Source organism: Pieris brassicae, chromosome 1 (genome assembly GCF_905147105.1).
Source record: "Pieris brassicae chromosome 1, ilPieBrab1.1, whole genome shotgun sequence".
Classification (NCBI taxonomy): domain Eukaryota; kingdom Metazoa; phylum Arthropoda; class Insecta; order Lepidoptera; family Pieridae; genus Pieris; species Pieris brassicae.
The window spans coordinates 4,844,559-4,867,934 of NC_059665.1; the positions used below are offsets into that span (position 1 = coordinate 4,844,559).

Below are 23,376 nucleotides of genomic sequence, written 5' to 3' on the forward strand. Positions count from 1 at the left end.
TGAACGTGAAGTAGTAGAAAAATCAAAGACAAATAAAAAAAAAAATGGTAACACTCCATTCAAAATTGACACTCATTTCCACAGAAAATGAATTCAGGAGATTTAAAACAAACATGCAACCAATTGAGGTACGAAGTCTTTAAGACTTTATCCTGATATGAAGTTGCATAATTTAATAGTAAAATAAAGATTAAAAAATACCTTCCTGCTGACTGCAGAATGTTGTCCTCATGTGAAAACTCTCAACGCCTCCACGCCTTACTTTGCCGATCTAACATATTGTCCAGATCTGAAAAAAACAAATAAATCATATATACACCTGTTACGATGATGATTATATTTTCATAGAACTTATATTGCTATAGAATAGTGAAAAGTAAAGAATGTGGGAGAATTGGCAAGTAAGTATTAGATATTTTTACGAAATGTTCCTCTAGATACACTCTCTCTTAATTAACACAGACTCTTTTATGAAGAAGAAGAAGTGTTTCCGTATACAAGGCGTCCCAAGACTGTGGGACATCAAGAGAAAGTACCTGAAATATTGTAGATAGGATATTTTGCTGATAGAATCAACAAACAACTAACAATTCTTCTTCTTAAGTAACATAGTATTTTGAAAGAAAGGAACAACGTGAAATTAATCGTTTTAATCAAATTAAAAACATACATGAAACTGCCGAAGTCAATTCATTCATTATGAAGCGTTAGAACACGGGACTAACTGACAAAACCATGTATGAGTGAGGTGTATACTTTTGAAGCTAATTTAAATATCAAATCAAAGTATCGCAAAAAATTAATTCGCTTTCTACAATAATATGGGTTGTGTACCCATATTTAATAAATATTAAATTGGTCCAAGATGTGGTGTCGATATGAGGCATGTTATGTATATGCTCACTAATATTATTTAATACTTACAAGTAAAGAATGAAGCCTTTTAAGAGTGCACTTGAACGGATATTATTTAAATTTAGCTTCAAAGTAAAGAAGTACATTGGTTTCATTTAATCGATTGGCGTAGTTATTCTACGGCTTAGTGCTCAGCTATTTATTTGCTTCCAAAAGCAATGCTTTCATTTTATTTCTTTTTATGCTGAAGTACCTCGGACTTTAGTTTTCTATATCTCTAGGTTTTTATTTCTTGTTAGTATTTGCCATATTCTTTAGTCCCTAGCAGCTTTCTCATCAACTAAGGTAATTGTATATATCTTTAAGTTTCTTTTTGTCATAAGCCAAGCATTCGATTGCGTAAACTATATCATTCTTCTTAAAAAAATTAACGTTTACGGAATCTGAGGATTACCTTTACAATGGCTGGAAAGTTACCTGACTGGACGTGGTCAATATGTTGAAATAACGCACACTTCCTCACCTAAACTTATCGAAAACTATATACAATTTCGAAATTATAATAATTGCAGAACTAATATGATCAATATTACATGTAACAACGAGTTAATTGAAGAAGTTATCAACTTAGGCTCAACATTAATCTTATTTGGAATCAACGCATAATATCGATATCTACGTGCCTTAATAAAGTCGTCGTTGAACTCGAAAGAGGCCTCAAAAAACGCAGAAATTGTAGCTTATCACAGCTATGTTATCTCAGTTTTGCTATGGAGTCCTTTTATAGGATAGATATGAATAAAGTTTTTATTACTCAGAAAGTAACAATTTTATTTGTAGGTAACATTCATTCAATAATCAGGCGTGTGTATACCTAATTCTATATAATAAATGGAAATTACTATTTAACATTGTTATGAAATGACCTCGTTTATTTTGGGCAGTGTGGTCGTTACATTCGTTATTGGAAAAGTGGTTCTTTTCAAGCACTTACTAGCTGAAATGTTGGCAAGTCATAAGATCTGGGTTAGTGTTAAACTGACGAACTGGGCCAACTAGAACGAGACTATTTATTTATTCCCTAGCAGTAAATATCGTGGAGACAAATTTAATTGCTTGTTTAATAATTGTTATGCTTATATCAATAAAAACATTTGAAATTAACTACGACTCGCGATGTTATTCACTTGGACATCTCAACAATATTTAATTGACAAATGTTCCTAGGCAATTACTTTGTGTATCTATAATATAATATGCATACTATGGATATAATTGAGAGACTGGGTCTACAGGTACCAAGTAGAAACCTGAGGCTTCCGTTTACAACTTTTGGGTGTACCGCGCGCACATTTCAACTTTGTAAGCGAAGCGCCACTCACGCGAGCAATACAAATTATGAACAAAATTTCTGTTGGGGTAGACCTATTTGATTGTACACTGGCTGAGTTCACAATTACATATATATACAGTTAGTTATAATATTTAGGTATATAAATATAGTTTTTAATGTTTTTTTTATTTAGGATAATCGGTGTGGGTATTTTTTTGTCGTTCTATCGAGTTAGTAGTAACTGTTAAGAAAGGATGGAATAAATGAATAATTCCTTTCATGCATAATGTATATGTTATATTTTGTTCGTATTTCATAATTTTATACCATCCCAAGCATATTATGTTGCCCAAATAAAATACTACATAATTGTTATAAAAAAAATATGAAGTCATGTTAGTTAAAAGCTTAGACTAAATTTCTATTTTGCTTATCAGAACCAAAACACGAATCAACAAACTACCGTAGAGTTGCTTAAGTAGCAATAAATGTGTCTGCATTTAAGTGCAGATGTCTGTCGTATTCAGTGGTACGATTGAGTGCCTTTAATGTTTCTAAAGGGCCTTTACCCTTCATAAACACTATTATCAACTGGCTTTTGCCTAAAACTTGTATTGTTCCATTACACAAACATTTTGCTACCAAACTAGGTCAGAATTACATTTTTTTTCGACATTTTATAAAAATTTGATAGACGAGGTCTTTGGTTCGCTTTTTAGCGATAAGTCGTTGCAGACATTAATTGTAATTCTTAGTTTTAGACGACTACATTAGATCTGGGGGCCTTTCTCATTATTATTATTAGGCGAGTAGGTGTTACTTGTTGTATGTGCCGTGTTTATGGCAATTACAAAGGCGGTAATCAACAAAAACCAAGGTAGCAGTTTGTTATTCGTAAGGTAACTGCCATTCGCATTTAATATGTACACATTACTTACATATTCTTGTAAATTAGGCCGACCTTTTCCTCTGTAGCTCTTACGATGTATAAACAACATTAAAATTTGGGACGGCAATTAGTAGAACCCAGACCGTCAGTGAGTATAATTTTAGCCCCAATTTTCACACTTTTATTATTGTAATCTTTTAAACAATCTTATGTATTTGAATATATTCACTCTCTTTTTGTTAAAAAAGACCATTCGGTTTTTAAAATTCTGTTTTTTTAACCGGTGACCCCCGTCTAATGTCATACTTAAACTTCATGTTCTTATCTGTGACGGTTTCCCGAAATTTTTATTGGTAATAAAGTGTCATGCATGTCATGTCATGATGACGATTAAAAATCGATGAAATTTGACATTTTAATGACGTGTGATAATACTACATATAATTGTACATGATAGCTTAGGTTTCATTGCATTGTTTACATTGTTTTCAAGCCTTTTGATTTTATTATTTTATATATGTTATCTAATTTAAAGATTTGAGTTTAATTTTTCTTATTTATCATTATTATATTTATTATCTATTGGATAACAGGACTATTTATTATGACGTAAATGAGCAAAGATGCAATTTTGTAAATATTAAATAACTTAAACATAATTTTCTTGAGACGTAATTGAACAAAAGCAAAGTTTGCCCTTATTCGTGCCCTACGCTTTTCATGTCAGTAACAACGGTAATTTACGCCATATATTGTAATTTATGTAAAATTTTGCTAAAGTATACTTACTTAATTCCGAGTTTCACGACAAATGCTTTACCATTTTTATAATATTAGGTCCTTACATATGAAATTGGCGTTTTGTATGGGAGGAACAAAAAGTCGAATATTTTTAAATATAATATATTTAATTAATCACAGTATGAACCATTGTTTTCTATGCACTTTTGCCATCTCATAGGTAGTTCACTGATCCCTTTACTAAAAAGACCAGTCGGAAGGGAATCAATAAAATCTGTGAAGGCGATTTGGACTGCCCCATCAGAGTTAAATTTTTTCCCTTGCAAGAAGTTGTCCAAATTTTGAAAAAAAAAAATGGTAATCTGTTGGAGCAAGGTCCGGGGAGTACGGAAGATGTCTTAGACATTCCAATTGAAGCTCTTCTAATTTGGTAGCCGTCTTTTGTCCAGTGTGTGGTCTAGCGTTGTCGTGAAGTAGCAGTGGCGTGGAGCGATTGTTGGTAGTTTGTTTAGCCGTTAGCTTTTCCATCATGGTTTGCAATTGCTGACAGTAGACATCAGCAGTAATAGTCTGGCCAGATTTGAGAAAACTGCAATGAACAATACCGGCAAAAAAGTTACTTGTAAGCGTTTGGTGGACTAGCCACCAAACGCTTACAAGTAACTTTTTTGGGGTTAATTTTCGCTTGGGGCAGGATTTGGCTGGCTGGCCAGGATCCAACCATTGCGCTGAATAGGTTCAGTAATGTAACGCTGCAGTCGACGCGCGTTTGCCTGTTTGCTTCAGTCAATTCGTGAGGTTTTGACCTTTCAAGACGTTTCAAGCTTTTTAATCTTCCCAATTTGCTTCAAGTAAATTAAAACAGTTTTATCACTAACACCGCAGCCTGCAGCTAACTCGGACGTGGTTTGCGTTGGATCCGCTTCCACAATAGCCTTCAATACTTCATTATCAACTTGGGTCTCAGGCCGTCCACGGAGCTTGTTCTGCAGGTCGAAATTTCCAGAACGAAAACGTTGGAACCAAAAACGAACTGTATTTTCTTTTGCAACATGACCGCCATACACATCATTCACCCTTCGAGTCGTTTCCGCAGCACTAGTGCCACGGCGGAACTCGTACTCGTAAATGATGCGATACTTTAAGTTTTCCATTTTGTAAAATGAGTGACGCAAACAGAAAAAAACAGAAGAAAAAACCAAATGAATGACGGTCATCGAAGCACAAGTACATGAGTAAATAGCTATACAAATTTGAATTTGGAATTCCTTACCAAAGAGGAGAACATCGTGATTAAAGTAGCCAGTACGAAATACGCCAATTTCATATGTAAGGACCTAATATAACAGATACATTTGAATTTGTAATATAAGCGGTTCTATCAACTACAACTGCCTTCATAACATTAAAAATGCATACTCGAGTAATTCGATATAAGTTTTAGTCGACACTTATAAAACAAAAAAGCTATATGCAAAGACTTATTTTATTGATTAACTAGTAAAAGTCTAGGTTGCTTAACTGTCAATGGCTTCTTAGCAAGTTTCAAGGGGACTTTAGTCAGCATTCTTTCAGCTTGACCTCTTAGGCTCACGAGCTCTTGGCTTATCAAAACTAGCTATTATGTACTACATTTCCACATTAGTATGTTTCATGGTAGTTTTGTTGGATTCTCAGTTTTAGAGAAATTTGAGGTACGCCGATGCAATTTGAAGTAATAGTTCTGCCTCTTTTTATGTTTACAATAAATATTTCGTCGTATGAAAGAATGTCTGTCCGCATACCAGCATGTCTTAAGAAGGATAATTAGCTACTTTAATCTAAGATATAAGGTGTATGGATATAGGGAAATTTATTTTTACAATAATAATAATAATACAAGCTATTTATTCTCGGACTAAATGCTATTCTTATATAATAGTAGAATTCTTAAATCTAATTGACGTAGCAAAATAATAAATTTATTAGCAACCTCTTTGACCAGGTTGTCTGTCGACATAGGCCTCTCCCAATTGTTTCCACGTCTCTCTATCCTTGGCAGACCCATTGAAATATATTATTATTTCATACTCAATACAGTTATCCAATAAACTAATTCGAAATTTCTTTAAAACATCGTAAGGATAAAATCCATAATGTTGCTGTTGACCTAGCTTTAATAACATATTATCTGTAATAAATTCTTAACTGTTTCGTCAACTTTCTGGATTCTATTTTCGACTTTCTCATTTTGGGCTAGCAGGAACAGTAAACAACTCCTATGTTAATAATAAAACATTACCAATACATATACGAAAAGTAAGCGGAATGCTAAAATAAAGTTAGACTTAATTAATTTACTTAATGAAAATTCTTTGTATCTAAACATACGAATAGAATTTGTTAAGTAAATAAAAAAATGTCATACTTATTTATTCTGTGACAAAGAACTTTATATTTATTGCTGTGTTTTTACTTAACTTTCTTTAGAAATAACAAGTTCTTGGATCAATTTGGCGTCTGTAATAAAATCGTGTCATGAGTCACGTACCTACTTATTTACATTAATAATGAGAAGCGACGCGACAGCCTTCTCAATTATATATAATTCATAGTCAGATGCGATACATAAAGAATAAAATATCTGTAAGTACCCTAAAGTATGCAATTGCATTTTAATTATTAAAATCTGAAGTTAAATAGTATATTAATTACTATAAAATAGTAATTTCATCAACATCAATAAATTATTTTGCAACTGTTTGAAATATAAATGTATTTTGATTAAATTTTGACTGCTATTCAGTTTTGAATTTCTAAAAGGAAATAAAATAAAACGTTTTAATTATAAACATAATATACGTAATTTTTTTAGTTCAGTAGTTTAATTTTGACTAAATAATTTACAAGTTTCTTCATTGATAACGAATTTCCAAGACTCCACAGTATCTCACTTGGCTTATATCGATATCAACTATGACTTACATTCCTGGGGCTGTTCTATTGATCACATATTCCACTGAAGGATTATGTGATACGGTGAAATGAGCACTTACTATCAGCTCATTATTATTACCATTTAGTTTGTAACAGCTAAGCAAGCGAAGTTTTTAAAATAATATTATTTACTTTCAATCTATAGAAAATAAAACATATATATCGATTATATATATTATCGATATAATTTAATATTTAACTTTCTGTAATAATGTAAGGTACAATTGATTGTTTTTATTTGATTTGGCGCCAACACCACAGATTATGCCAAAGTTCAAATAGATGTTAATGTTTTTACCAAAGAAGTTTTATTGTAAAATAAGACACAAACATGATAATTTTATTTTAATAAACTCTTCTATTAAATTTAAACTCTTTGTTACATGTAATAAGCAATTTGTCTTTTGTGCTTTTTAAACTGAAAGAATAAGAGTTTTCTGAAATACAAGGCATTACAAAATCAAGTAGAATGTGTATTTTTATTATTTGTTGGAAAAAGACTTATGTTGCAAAAAAGTAACCGGCCGGCCTAACTCTTTTTTAATATTCGTAAATATTTGGAAAATAAAAGCGTTTAACCCACACCATGTTGTTTTAATATACAGTGGAAAATATTCGTGTCAAGTTAGACAGCCATTTGAAAATGATATTAGGTCGCGAAACCTTTTAAATGTAATGGGTAACCGTGTAATAAAAAGGCAACAGTAAATATAAACCCTTTCCCATTTAAAGATTCGTTATTTTATAATCATTTTAGCGAGTGCTTAAGGTTTGTAACCGGCTTATAGTTTTGTTTTTCTTTATCTCATTCTGTAAAAAAACTTTGTGACAATTCCAAATACAGCCATCTTTCAAAAATATCTTACTGCTAAATTTGTAAAATAGTTTTATTGACATTTATAAAGATCTATATGTAATATAAATATGTACGCATGGTGGACATTTTCTCATAGTTAACGCAATTATCATTATCACTAATTTAAATTGTACAAAATATTTATGATAATTGAAAAGTCTGAAAAGTGTAAAAAATTACTTTAGCAGAAGCGTTTAAAATCTGGTTTTATGTTGACTGACTTTTGTGTTAGGAACTCAGTGCCTCTTTCTTATTTATCAAATTATTTCTTTTGTAAGATTCCCGGAATTTATCTCTTATTAAACTCTGTTGCATAAAGTAATTTTTTATGAATAAAGTTTTTCTTTGTTATGCTTATTGCTAAGATAATGTAGCCTTATATTATACATATGAAATTGGCGTTTTGTATGGGAGGAACAAAAAGTCGAATATTTTTAAATATAATATATTTAATTAATCAAAGTATGAACCATTGTTTTATGCACTTTTGCCATCTCATAGGTACTTCATTGATCCCTTTACGTAGGAGAAGTACGGAGGATGTCTTAGACATTACAATTGAAGCTCTTCTAATTTGATAGCCGTCTTTTGTGCAGTGTGTGGTCTAGCGTTGTCGTGAAGTAGCAGTGGCGTGGAGCGATTGACCAGCCTAGGTTGTTTAGCCGCTAGCTTTTCCATCATGGTTTGCAATTGCTGACAAAAGACATCAGCCGTAATAGTCTGGCCAGATTTGAGAAAACTGCAATGAACAATACCGGCACTAGTCCACCAAACGCTTACAAGTAACTTTTTTGGGGTTAATTTTCGCTTGGGGCAGGCTTTGGCTGGCTGGCCAGGATCAAACCATTGCGCTGAGCGCTTCCCACTATCGTAAAGAATCCATTTTTCATCACAAGTAATGATTCGGATACAAATACCTTCATTATTGTGCCGGTTCAGTAATGTAACGCAGCAGTCGACGCGCGTTTGCCGGTTGGCTTCATTCAATTCGTGAGGTACCCACCTTTCAAGTTTTTAATTTTCCCAATTTGCTTCAAGTGAATTAAAACAGTTTTATCACTAACACCGCAGCCTGCAGCTAACTCGGACGTGGTTTGCGGAAGCCTTCAATACTTCATTATCAACTTGGGTCTCAGGCCGTCCACGGGGCTTGTTTTGCAGGTCGAAATTTCCAGAACGAAAACGTTGGAACCAAAAACGAACTGTGTTTTCTTGTGCAACATGACCGCCATACACATTATTCACCCTTCGAGTCGTTTCCGCAGAAAAAAATAGAAGAAAAAAATAAATGAATGACGGTCATCGAAGCACAAATACATCAGTAAATAGCTGTACAAATTTGAATTTGAAATTCCTAACCAAAGAGGAGGTATTTGAGGTCAAAGTGGCCAGTACGAGAAAACGCCAATTTCATATGTAAGGACCTAATATATGGAAGAGGAATGAGAAAGGAAATAAATGCGATTTATATGCCTGGTTCTTTAAGTACAAGACTACTGCTATTGTTGTACTATTCACTACAGTGAATTATTGTAAATATAAATCCGCAAAATTATATAGATCATTGTTACTTTATCAATTCATTCACATTCAAACCCAGTTTGTGGATAATAGGTAGTTAAAAACCATGTATTTAATTTTATTTTCAGATAATTTTTTTTAAAAGAACGAGTTTAGTAGGTACTTAAAAATGTTTTGCTACGGTAGTATCAGGTAAATCCTAGAGATCTAGAATGATGGAGGTTTTGTGCAACAAACGAAAGCTACTCCTATAAAGTTATGGTTATAAAGACAGGATGCTGCCAAGCTACTTTGTTTCAACAAATCGCCATAACACAATCAAATATCACATCTTAGTCTTATATACTTAGTCACTATAGCTGTTTCTAGTAAAAGAAATTACAAATTTATTTTAATCAAATTTTACTTTCTACGATCAAACTTATAAACTTTACTTTTAAACATATTCGTATTTAATTATAATTTAAAATAAAACAAAGTATTAGTTTAAGATAGATAATTTATTGCTTGATTCATGAGAAACGTTTCAGCAACATTTTTCAAATTTCCCAGAATGACTTTCAACAAGTTGCATATAGGTACGATAAATTGGCTTAATGTCACAATTTCACACTTCAACGCTTTTAAGTTTTTACGCCAATTAATTCTGACAGTCTATTGATGACGAGATAAATAAAGGAAAATGCTTTTTTGGACGTTGTTGTTTGTTTAAAATTTATTGTTCCTTTTTACATTATTGCTTAGTTTGAACCCAGAGTTATGCATATACGTAAAATGTCACGTAAATAGATAAATGTACGATTTTAACCGGCAATATTCCTGTTACGTTCAGTTTGGCGGTCATTTGGAAGGCTAAATTAACCCCTCAGAAGGTTGATACTGTCTTCACCTCTAGGTGGGAGTTCCCCAGTATCAGCTCATTCCATTTGACCGTATTCAACGAAGAGCCATTTCGAATCGTCGACAACCAGTCACTTTCCGATCGGATTGATCCTTTGGCCCCTTTTTGGTTACCCCAGTTACAATGAAGAGTGTTCAGAGAAGTTTTTCGGATTAAAATCTGCAGCCACGTTTTATAATCGGACGTCAACCAGTTTCACCTCCACGTCCGTGGTTCCACAACTGGGCCTTATTTAAGGAAAGAGCTACCCACTGTTGAAATGTTTGTTTCCGAACCAATTTAACTTATGGTCCCTCAAGAAAAGAGCGTACTAATTCTTCAAAGGCCGGCTACGCACTCGCGAGAGAGTCCGACTCTCATTGAGAGTGCCCATGCGTGCATAACTTAACAACAGATAAGCTTCATGCCCATTTAACTCATGTTCTATAAATGCAATGCTATTTAAAATCATATATGATTATTTTTAGACAGATTTAATAAAAAATAAAATTTAACAGCTTAAATGTCCGACAGTGCCATAATCGAGACAGAATAAATACGAGCAAAATTTAACGTCACTGGAAGCTTTATTCCCAAGTGATTGTACATTTAAATCCTTTTCATATAACGTATTTAGTAAATGGGAACACAAATACCAGAGCTTTAGCAATATCAACAAGCAGCTAATCTGTCAAAGTACGTTGTCGTGTGCAACAGTGGAATTTCGATTACCTACCTAATTATGATTAGTGGACGTTAATGTTCAGGTCGAAGACCATTATGATTTCAAACTCCGAATGACATTATGAAATAATGTGCAATATTTTTATATGGATGTTTTTTAGAAAGAAATTACTTTTATTCTAATAGGCAGTAGCTGTCAGGTAGATTTTACGATTTAAAAAGAAATATAAACAGGGGCGAAGAATTGAACTCAGTGAGCTCGTAAGGTACCCAAATATCGAGCTTGCGTGCCCAGTTTTTTTCAAATGCGCCAAAACTGTTTTGTCATTAATTCCCAGTTCTCCAGCTACGTCGTAACTACTGATATGCTGATCTTGCTCCACTTTTTCAAAAATGTGGTATCCATTTTATCCGTAATAAGGACTAGAGCGACGTGCATCTTTGACATCAAAATTTCCGGATTGAACGCTTAAACTAAATTTGTATTACTTTCACAGACACTGCACTAGGTCCATAAACATCGCAATTTTTTTGCGGTGTTTTATTTTGTAGTCAAATTTTAAAATGTATTGAATTTACCCCAGATACAAATAGCCATAGAGATTTTATTACAATTACATACATACTATAATGCGAAAAGACTTTTTCCCCAACCTAATATACTATGAATGTAAATGTTGAAGATTTATACAGCCAGGTTGAGCTTATAGTCGTTCGGCCGGCTTAAAGCGATAAATTAGGGCTTAAATGTGATGACACCTGAAGAAGCGTGTAATGCTAATGTGTGAAAACGCGTAATTTGTCACGCTGGTGAGTATGTTGGGAGTGTGACCAGTTGTGGAGTGACGCGACACGACCGCGTCTTCTCGGTCACGGACGCAAGCCAACTTGGCAACATTGCATGGCTAATTTTATCGATCTCTCATTGCTTTTTTACAATGTCAATTTTTGTATTTAGGAAATTGCGTTAATTTTAATGTAACAACAGTTTTTAAAATTTACGATAATTATATAATTATTAGAGATTTAATAATTAATCAATACAATAATTGTTTAGTTTACATTTCAAAGTATAAATATTAGTTGTATTAGTATAAGTTCTAAAATTAAGGATAGTTTTGTTAGTGCATTTGTAAGGCCCTTTTAAGGGTAAAAGCCTCCTCCATATTTTTCTATTTCTCTTTCTCTCGAGTAAATTCATCCAGTTTTTCCCCGCTAGTGTCATTACGTCATCAGTTCATATTTTCTTTTGTTGTCATATGCATCTCTTTCTTGTAGTTTCAAGTTAATTTTGTTGTTTCAAGTCTTCAATCTTTTATCCCACGATCTAGACAATAGTTATATTCGACTGAATTAAAGTTTTATCCGTGACCAGAATAGATAAATTAAATAATAGTTTTGAATTTCCATTTACAGGTTGAAGCTTCATAGTTTATGTTTGTATTGTATTCCGACCTTTAAAAAAATTTTAACACCATAGTGTCATATTATTGTATTTCGTAGACGGTATACGAAATTATGTTAAATAAAAATTCTATAGATTTACTTTTGTAGATATTGCTCATCTACCCCTTACAGGTGGATGGCAAATATATGTATTTTATATTAAGATATCACGCAAGCATGCAAGATTTATACAAACATAACGAATGACAGAAATTGATTTGTCATAACCACTCTGCGCTAGATAGCACCTTCGATCATGCCGGAAAATTAATAGTAGGTCGATATTTCGATAACAATCATTTGCGTGCCGTGCCAACTTCCTATGAATAAATAAGTGATAATAAATAATAGTGAAATTTCAGACAACATCTGCGAGAACATATAACTTGTTTGAAATAAATAAGAAAAGCTAAACAAATTTAATATAAAGATAAAAATCAATAAATTAAGGACTAGAATGACAAAAGTTTTCTGATAATATGACCTTATTAACCCATTAATACACATAGAAATTAAAGTAAAGTTTTCGTATTGGCTTTAGGTTATACATATAATTTTGAAATTTGAACCTTATTAGTCAAAGTCAAAGTCATATATTCATATAGATAACACAATGTACACTTATGAACGGTAGACAAGAAATACATAATAAATATTTCTAATTTTACATTTACTGCCAGTTCTCAAATCAAGGGCGTAGAACGGAAGAAAAGGATTGGCAATAAACTCTACCCCCCTCTTTATAATCACCAAGTTTTTTATTCTACAAATGTTTGTAAGGAGCTGCAACTATTACACCATGTTACACATGACTTCTTAAGTAATTAATAGTAAACTAATAAAAATAAAATAAGTTTTAAAGTTTTTCCTCTATCAGCAGGAGGCATGGTGAAATAGGAGCACGCACCTACATTCTTGTGGGAACAACACGCAAATACATAGTTAAAATAACTAACATACACCAACACAAATTCAAGTCCGACAGTCACTACAAGTAGTACCCGTTCACGAGTATGACGCATGGCCAGCCATCGACCCCTCGCCTTATTTTAGGGAGAGAGACAACCCGACGCATGGACGCCGCCACAAGCATCAGGGTTAGGGTTCTTACGTCAAAATACTATAATCTAAGGCAACTACAAATATAAATAAGGTCTATTGAAATAGATATGTCATTTAGCAGTAATGTGCGTTATATTTATTGAGATAATAGTTGTAATGCAAAAATAAAGTAAGCACGATTTAGGTCATCTGCGCAATTCTCTTAAAAAAATGTAGTAAGTTCTCGCTCTCACGGAACAAAGTGTAGATTATTTCTAATATTAATCATACAATATCATATCATAATTAATTCGCTCAAAACCATTAAGTGTTGTATAATGCTTAAAAAGCTATTAAATGGAGGTGTGGTTGAGCAAAATTGCATTGACCCTGATTATGTATAACGTCACTTAAGCGACAAAATGCCCAGCAGCAAATATAAACGTTAAGCTGTACGAAATAATATTCCAACGGACGAATATAGTTCAAAACCACTAAATTTACATATAAATTAGACAAATATTACTTTAGTAGATTGCGGTAAATTATTAAAAAAAAACAGATTATTGTTGTTATAAGTAAAAAAAACGTAAAATTTGTTAGCTTCTGATTCATTTAAAAATTAATAAGGTGAAAATATGCGGGGCACATGGGAGGAGGAATTGTAAAGTAGAACTAGATGGTACTGAACTGGTGCTCGAGCAAAGCCAATTTAGAATATTGATAGACTAGATTAAGAAAACAGCAATTGGTGGCAGAGAGTGGCAAAGTGCCCGTCATGAATGGTGGGATTACACATAAAAGGTCACACAGATATTTAAAAATAATCGGGATGAGAGTATATAAATGTGTTTCATTGAAAAAATATATCTGAATTATAGGCAAAAATCAAATATATTTATTTTAAACACGTTATCAATTTATAATGATCTTATAAATAAATCAATGGCGCCAAAAAATTTTTAGGTCTGGGCCTCAGATTTCTGTATCTGTTTCATGATCATTTGTTAATCGAATAGGCAAGTAGGCGATCAGCCTCCTGTGCCTGACGCACGCCGTCGACTTCTTGGGTCTAAGGCAAGGTTTCCTCACAATGTTTTCCTTCACCGTTCGAGTTAGTGTTAAATACGCACATAGAAAGAAAATCCATTGGTGCAAAGCCGGGTATTAAACCTACGTCCTCAGAGATGAGAGTTGCAAGCCAAATCCATAAACGACGCCTGCACACGTCATCATAACTTCATTAGTTCAGCTATTTAGTGGTTCCACGAGGGATTAATAATACATATTTCATTGATTGACAAATCAGAGCCACTAGGCCAATACTGTTTGAATAAAGCATATAAAACAAGAAACTTGTCGATTAAAAAGAGTAGCGGAGGGTTTATTGCGAGTTCTTCTCTTCCGTTCTACACACTTGATTTAAGAACTGGCATTAAATGTAAAATTAGAAGCATTTATTATGTATTTCTTTTCTAACGTTCATAAGTGCACACCGGGTTACCTATTTAAATAAATGATTTTGATTTTGACTTTGACTTATACTCATATTAAATTTATAAAATCACAATTACTTACATCAATTAATCATGATAACGTTTGAACTGTATCTTCCCCTTAAGAGGCTAACGCAATCCTGCTTTACGAGTCATACAATTTATGTGACTTAGAAATGTTGTTCTGTTATTGTAGATAACGAGCAGAACCTTGCAAGGACGTGGCATAGGTAGTTTTGTAAAAGATATTTTTTTAATTGTGCCTTAATATCTCTGTTATATGTATATTCTATAGTGCTTATTTAGCCTGTATTTATAATTAACTGTATATACCATATTTCTGGACGCGGCTGTCGAATGAGGAAAGACAGAAAATAGACGCTCTGGAAATGTAGTGCTGGAGGAGAATGCTTGAGGTTTCGTGGACCGAGTTTCGATCAAACGTCTCGATACTTCAAGAACTCGGTATTAAGCAGCGACTGCTTTCAACAGTACAATCTCGCATCCTTACATTCTTCGGACATGTATCTTGGCGTGGTGTTTAGTTCATAGAACGCCTTGTCGTCCAGGGGAAGGTGGAAGGCAGTAGACTGCGCTGAAGGTCACCTACGCATTGGACTGACCAGATCAAGTCTGCCGCAGGAGGTTCACTCAATGAGTGTAGCAGGATGACCTCTCCTCCTCTCATAGGCAACATAGTGAAACGTCATGAAACGCATCACATCTGCCCCTTCTAATACCACTACTACATAGCGATCACGACCGCTCGGTCAAGAGTGTACCGGATAAGAAGAAGAACAAATAATCGACTAATGTTAATGTTATGTAATAAGAATAATGCATCTGCAACAGCTGAACGACAAAGTGGCCAGTGTGAAATTTCCATTTTTAATCTCTGGTAAATTTTTTGTGAGTATAGCTATTACGACTATGAAACATTTACATACTCCATTTAGGTCTACGTCAGTAAAGGTGTATGAATTATTTATAGCGTGATTTGACCTAAATACTAGAGTCGCCAGAATGGCTATGAAAGCCTGTGCCTAATATATTCTATTGATCTGTTGTTCATTACACACTCACTGGAAAGGAATTTAAAAATTGTTTTGTGTGTTTTACTGTTACCAATATAAATTTGAATACTAAAAACACGGGAAATAAGTATTGTAATTGCATAAAAACCTTTAAATATTGGGCTGAGTTCGATATGTAAATTTCAAAACGTTTGAGAAAAAAGATTAATAACAACGGCTTTATATCGCTGAATACCTTCAAATTTTTGTTGTTTATATTCAATATATTAAATTGGTAAATTGCTACCAGTTTCTTAGACGTATATTTCGCCCCAGTTAATTGCAACGTTTCTCTAACTATGACTCTCCCTGCGGAAATACGCAGAAATAAGGCAAAGTTTTTAGCGCTTCATTTTTTTATGTCTGAAGTATTGTTAAGTATACATATAGTAGGTATGTATGGTTTTATGGCACCAAACTTTAATTTTATACACATTGTGGTTTATAATAGAATTGACTTTAGTGTGACGATTTTGAATAGAAATACCATTTGTATAAAGTGATCCATTAGTACTCGGACTTTAAATATTTATGACTTTTTATACTCTAGGTAAAAAAGGCTTTTTAAGTATATAAAGTTAATCTCTTGCTAAAATAAAGACTTTGGAAGATGTCAGAATATGCTATTGAATATTTTGATAGCATTAATAAAGAAACAAAGGCAAATATTGTATACATAAAGTGAACCGTGTAGCAATTTGGTATGAAATACACGTACGAGCCACACTAAGAAGCTTATGAGCAACTAAGCCCCGAGCTACGAACAAAGATAGTATCGAGCGAGGCAGCTGTGAAGGTGCTATATGTTTTAACATTGGTATAAATACTCGAGTGAAAATATATTGAGATTAATAAAATGTACGTTTGTAAAATGAAGCATATAATACACAAGTACAGACTAAACGCATCTTACCTACATACCCTTTACCCTAACAATATTACTGTCCATTAGAGAAAAAATATAAATTCTCAATTTTAAAAATCTTGTACGTAATGTTATACTAACACACCGTCTCAACATCTAATCTATGCCACAGAATACCTTTGATTGTTTTTGAATATCTTGGCAAAATTGTCTATAAACGATTCTAATATCAAAACGCAGAAGGGAATTTATATTTTCTCATGTTTCGTTCGATCGAGATCGAACGATTTTGAGATAACCAATATAGGCCAGAGCGCTTCAATGGTCAATTTAATCTTTTTGTTCGAACCAACTACGGGTGAAAATTGTAAGCGCAACCGAGTTCGAAAATTCGCCCGTTACATAATATGAAATATGAATAATGCACAAAATCTTATAGTATAAGATAGCCTTAAAAGGCTATGTTGCATAGAACATACAAATGAGTGTAACTTTATATTTGTTAAAGCAGTTTACATATATTATACAATTTAAGATCGGTTTTCCTGTTTCGTTTTAATACTTAATTAAATACTACGTAGGCAAATACTTTGTTGCGCCTATTTATAGTACATATATATAGTAATATCTGTGAACCCAACTCCTGTTAATAGGTTGTCCGTGTAATAACATAATAAGCTTTTTGCTACGAACAAATATTGATTTGCTCGTAGCAAAAGGTCTTCGAGGCTCGCGGACTACGAAAGCGTTGCCACTTAAAGCCGTCTAAGCTTCGACCGACTTCACGGCGCTACGCCACCACAAATGCCGAGTTTTAAGCTGCGTCTATAACAATTCTACCTAAACGTACTAAAAATACATTGTTATAATGAATAAACATACGTTTTATCCTTATTATATTATGGTAATTCGAGATTTATAGAACATTCAGAAGTAAGACTTGAATTACATAAATATTAAGTCTTTTTTATCATCGTATGAACAATTTAATAAAATAATTTGCCATTTATAATTATTCTAAGTAAGATATTAAACATTATTCTACAAAAGTCGTCAAGGAAAGTGTGGACGTGTTTAAATAGTATGTACTTGGATATGAAAAGGATGATAATATACTAAGATTTGTGTCTGCATATATATTACTAAAACAAAGTATAACCTTTTATAAGGTAAAAAAACACAGAAGAACAATTTTATTCCTATTCCATACACGATGGCCATCACTACGTGTTGTAGTAAAATAGGTCTATTATAGGCGAATATTCGCTGTTATTTACAGAAATTCTGTTGTTATAATGCAATGTATTTCAGCATCTCAACTTCTCAAAGTTATAACAATGAAAACTTCCCGGTCTCCTTTTTTTGTTCGAGGTTTCCAATGAGTTTACCCGTGACAACCTGACATTTTAATTAAAACTTCATCGACTACATAAATCTGTATTTCTCTTTAAAATATCAACAAATTGATCCTAAAAAGAATTATATTTTGGTAATAATTAACTAATTTATTTACAATATGTTTCATATTAGTTGTACCTTTTTAATAGAAAAAAATATAAATATTTAAATTTTTATTGTAAAACAATTTATGTATTTTAAAACAAACATTTTTTATTTTATTTGTTTAGTAAAAGTTTAAAAATATCACACACTATTGACTACAAATTGATTTCGCGTCTATGTTACCCGATTCTCTGAGTATGTGAAGCTGAAAAGATAAATACTACTATTATTAATATAAGAATATAGGAATGATTGTTAAGAATTACCATTTTACGGCATACAGAAGGAGTTTTGGAAATACTATCCTTATTGGAAGATGAGCGGTTGTAAAACAGAAGCGAGTAAAGCCACATTACAGATCCAAAGTTTTTGCAAAAACAATTGCCAGTCACATATCATGAAACAATTAAATAGAATACACATTCTCCACTAACCTTGGCATTGGCACAAACAATTGAGGAGACGAAACGTGCTCAAGTTTTAACAAACACATTGGCCAAATATAGACTTTAATTCTTAGAATGCATCTCAAGGTGGTCTGTTTAAAATGTCTTTCTAAACCACGACGGTCTCATTACACGATTGTTAACTTACTTTTGTTGAATTTAAAAATAGAACGAATAAATGGCTTAAGACTGGGTCTTTAAATAGTCTATTGAAATGTATTATAAAAAAGTCGAAGTACCATACTTTAATAACAGATAATATTTTTTATATGAAAAACAAACATTAGCGTTTAGTTGAGTTCAATTATATACTGGACATGGACAATATTGATTCTGTCATTCGTTCATACACTCGAATGTTGCATAGAATAGACTGCAGTTGAGATCTCTATGCACATTTGAGTACATTTCTCGTTGTACTTAATTGCATCGTTAAAGAAGCATGACGTCAACGGGTCACTGTACTTATGTGATGTTCTATGAAATAAAATGGTCGTGATTGTGTGTCATAAAAACAAAATATTTATTAATACTTGTTTTGGTTTATTATTTATTATGACTAAAAAAATCAGGGAGAGGGTCTCTAAAAATCGAATATTTAACTTCTATTTATTCAAGGAACGCTTTTATAAAATACGTACTCATCAAATGTTTTATATAGTGACAATTTCTTTTCTGTCTATTTATGAAAAATACGCTACTAAATGTGGAGACGTCGTTAAAATAAATAAACGATAGATCTACTATAGTGACTAGATATTTGATTAAACGTTTTTGGTGGCCAGTGTTTTCTACAAACCATTTTTAGATTGAAAATATCAACGCTATTTTTACGTGTTTATTTTTCTAACGTTTCGAAGCCTTTCAAACGGTCGTGTTTTCATTTAAATGTATGATACGTAAACAAAAGACAATATTGTTATGACGTATGCATTATATACCGCTAAAACGCTTTTATCATTATGGAATTTGTCATGATTAAAAAAATCACGGAATACTTAAATCCTTGGCCTGCTTTTAATATTTGTTAAAAGCCTTTGTTTTGTTATGCTCAGTAGTGCGGTAAGGCTTTGATCATCTCTGATAATCCACTTGATGGATTAACGCCCTTCGGCGCAGATATAAACAGTTAGAACTAGTAATGTTTGTATTTTAAAAATGTCTTAATTAAAAATAATTATTACTAAAACTGACATAAAACACATGATTCTCAGTTATGAATTAAAATCACTAGTTATATTACATTAGGGTTACCTGGAAGAGCTCGATCAATAGAGATAATGCCACCTGTTACAATATGTAATTGTTTTTTATTTTGTTAATCGTTGTGCGAAAAAATAATGTGAATTAACTGCATAAACTTAATATTTTTATTACTAAACACGTGCTTGACTTTTATGTACACATGACGTAATGATTTAAAAAATAGGAAGGAACAAAACAAAATTATAAATAAAAAAAACCCAAATGTTTCTATTTATCGAGATGAAAATTAAATATATAAGACAAAACAGCTTATATTCAAACATCTATAACTATTTTCCTACAATTTTGAATCGACACACTGAAAGTTGCGAGGTAACCATAGTATACTACCAGTTCTACGCCAGTCAAACGCACGCCCTAGGCCGAGTTCATTTATAGACGTCTATTTGTTTGGCAACTTTATTTATAAATGTAATGGAGGTGACTAAATCAATGCAAAAATATTCAAGAGTAAGGAACTCAGGAAACTCGCTTTCCCGACTCACAGCTATAAATTGTTTATTATATTTCCAACAAACGGCTTTGAAATCAAGTAGAAATGTTTGAATTTACTCTGCATAATATTAACTTGGACAAGTTATACAGAGCATTACATTTATTATGATGTAACGAGAATATGACAGTTCACTGGAAGAGTAGTCGTTTAAGCAGAGATTAATTAACACGTTCAGCCTAGTTTTGGATTCGATTTTTGTGGCATGTTTCCAGTTTGAAGTGTACTAGCGGTTTCTGGGTCGCAAAAAGTACGATTATGAATTGTCTGTAAAGTATTTAACCAAGTCCTATTCCCGAGAAATAAATTTCCATTTCGAAAGTATTCGAATGACTTTAAAAAAATCGTAAATCTAACAGTATTTGACCGTTGCAGCTTTCATAACTAAACTTTACCAACAGCGTCCTAAACTTGAAAAAACAATTTTTTATACATGTTTTGATTAGTAACGTTATATTTCAATATTCTGTAATAATATTTGAAATTCAAGTAGAGGCATGTTTTTCATTTTGTATTCTGCAACTAACCAGTATTCTCATCAATTTTGAATTCCCAATGGAACTACGTCATGCAAGTTAAGCTAAGAAGCATTTTTGAAAAATAAAATTGAAAAAATCTGTGCATATTTAGAAATAAGAAAACTTGCTCTGCCCGACGAGTTTTTACGTAATTTTTAAGTAAGACGTATTTTATGGATTTTTCTAGCGTAAAATGTGTAATTAACGACGTGGCTATTAGACTAAGAGGCGTAATGTTTTTGGATTAATAGCTTTTATTGAAGTGGTAAGCAAGTTAAGTATTATTCTAAACATCTTTGTAATAGTACAAATTATGTTTTACGCACGTAGACGGATCAGCGCAGGTACAAAGACAATTAAAGTAATGAAATTGTTTTTGATACATAGAACCAATTATACTGAGTGGATAGAGATATAATTCAGAAGCAATTTTTTGTCTCTTTCCGTTAACTTGTGTTTTAGCTGTGATAAAATGGGAGAAACTGTTGCTTGAAGATTATTATAGTCGAAGTGTTTTCATTTACTGTATGTATGGTCAAGTTTAGCTTTTTAATTCTGACTTTCATATTGAAAGCATTAAAATATACTTCAGAAGCAACGCTACAAAAAGTGCACATTAACTTTGGGTTCAAATACATAATGTATCATTGGTCTCTGGGCGGATGCATGCTTTCCTTAGGCGGCTTAACCTTACCTTACATTAAGAAATTTTATTAATTTAAAAACGTCCCGAATATAGTTGGTAGGAATACCCTACCCAGTATCTTCTTTCTTCCATTTTTTATGATTTCATTGAGGCTTTATTTCTTGTATGTTCCGTCCCATGTTCTCCCTTAATTAGGGGATATTAGGAATATACATACTAAAAAGGGTTTGACCAATACATTGGATTGTATAAAATAAAATGTCAATGTTACTATAACCTTTCTTTTAGTACTTATGATATTTTCGTACGTTGCGCTCGTTAACTAATGCTGTAATCGTAAAAACTAGAATGGTAGATAATGTGCAGATGTATGAAATAGCTACTACACTCACACACAATAAAAATGTTCCCACGGTAATTAAAAAATTGTAATGGTCATACTGCCATTGAAGCTAATTATAGATTTATAAAATGTCAATTTATAATTTGGTCTTTTGTAAACGAGAAGTGTATGAGGATGGTTGACACTGTCTTGATAAAACTCTCTTCAATTAGATAATTATTTGTGACCTAATTCTTTGAGGATATTTGACGTCGTCTTTTGGCCTGAGCCCAATTTTTGTACAAAACTGAATTACTGTCAATAGACATGAAATAATCGTGTTATGAGGATTGGAAGTGGTGGTTAAAAGTGAACTATAAATAGTAATTTGATGCCAAAGTTATTTTATGGACCCACAACTTTCTATCAAATATTTTAATTTTTCTACACTAATTCGAGACAATACGAAAGTATTTAAGTAGTTATCGTGTTAGATTGATGTTTCCAAATTTCTAAAATTTGTTATTTTATTGTAAAGATTGCAAGAGGAGCTTATACCTCCAACTCTTTTAATATAAAATCTATCTTACATTCTACGATTTCAATACTTAAACTTAAAGTAGGAAGATCCTAAACTTTACCTTTGCCGCTCCTACCGCAGTATCGATCCTTGGTACCACCAGCGCGGTCCCACCGGACACGTCTACCAGCTTACAAGCAAACGGAAACAAAATAACACGAACACTTTCAGTCCACACTAATATTACCGGCAAAATACACAGTAGTTTTCACAATATATTTTTTCCATAAAAAAAATAACTTGAGAAAAATATTTTTTGTTGAAACCAAAGGTCGCGAAAACTTTAGGCTGAATTACGTTAATCCATTCCTTCGACACACGGAACGAAAGTTTCAGCGTAACGTTTGAAAGCAAGTACGCTTTGTTACGCAACTCACTGCATCGTCAGGCCGCCAGGGGGCAGCGCTCGCCGAGTGGCGCAGTGGCGGGCATGCGCACTACGCTAATAGCCAAATACAATTCTTTTGTTCGTGTCCTTTTTATGTTTTAGGTAAATAATATATTTTATTAACATCTAAATGGCTTTTCTTGTCTAGAAATTGTACAAGTTTAATTTTATGTCTTGGGTGCGGGGTCAGATTGTCTTTTATTTTACGATGTTGTAAAGATTTCTTTGAATGATTTTTTGGGTGGTTTATTTTTGAAATTTCTTCGACATGTCTATATAGTTTACAATTGTTTAAGCTTCGACATCTAAAACGGTAATTCAGTAGAAATAACGTGATAATTTACAATATTGACGTTTCACCATTGATTGGAATATATCAACAAAAATATAGATCCGCTCACATATTTTAAGTGATTGATTAATATGAATTCATGTTGAAAAACATGTATCCTTATATGGTTTTTAATAGAACTTACGTAACAAAAGGTTAATGCCTTAGTATCAGAGTCTACCTACTTAATATGGGAGATAGAAAGTCAATAAGGGAGCGTGCCAGAA

At 32.6% G+C, this 23,376-nt stretch overlaps 1 protein-coding gene across 17 annotated transcripts in view; it reads right to left on the reverse strand.

Moving 5' to 3' along the window:
- Nucleotides 1-22,766, reverse strand: part of LOC123707166 (glutamate-gated chloride channel) — a 37,515-nt gene extending 14,749 nt beyond the window's left edge. For all 17 annotated transcript variants that reach the window (XM_045657136.1, XM_045657093.1, XM_045657128.1 and 14 more), the window contains exons 1-2: nucleotides 22,492-22,766; nucleotides 202-289 (exon numbers count right to left, since the gene is read on the reverse strand). The gene's annotated coding sequence lies outside the window, so the exon portion shown is untranslated. The remainder of the gene's footprint in view (nucleotides 1-201; nucleotides 290-22,491) is intronic.
- Between the last annotated feature and the right edge of the window lie 610 nt (nucleotides 22,767-23,376).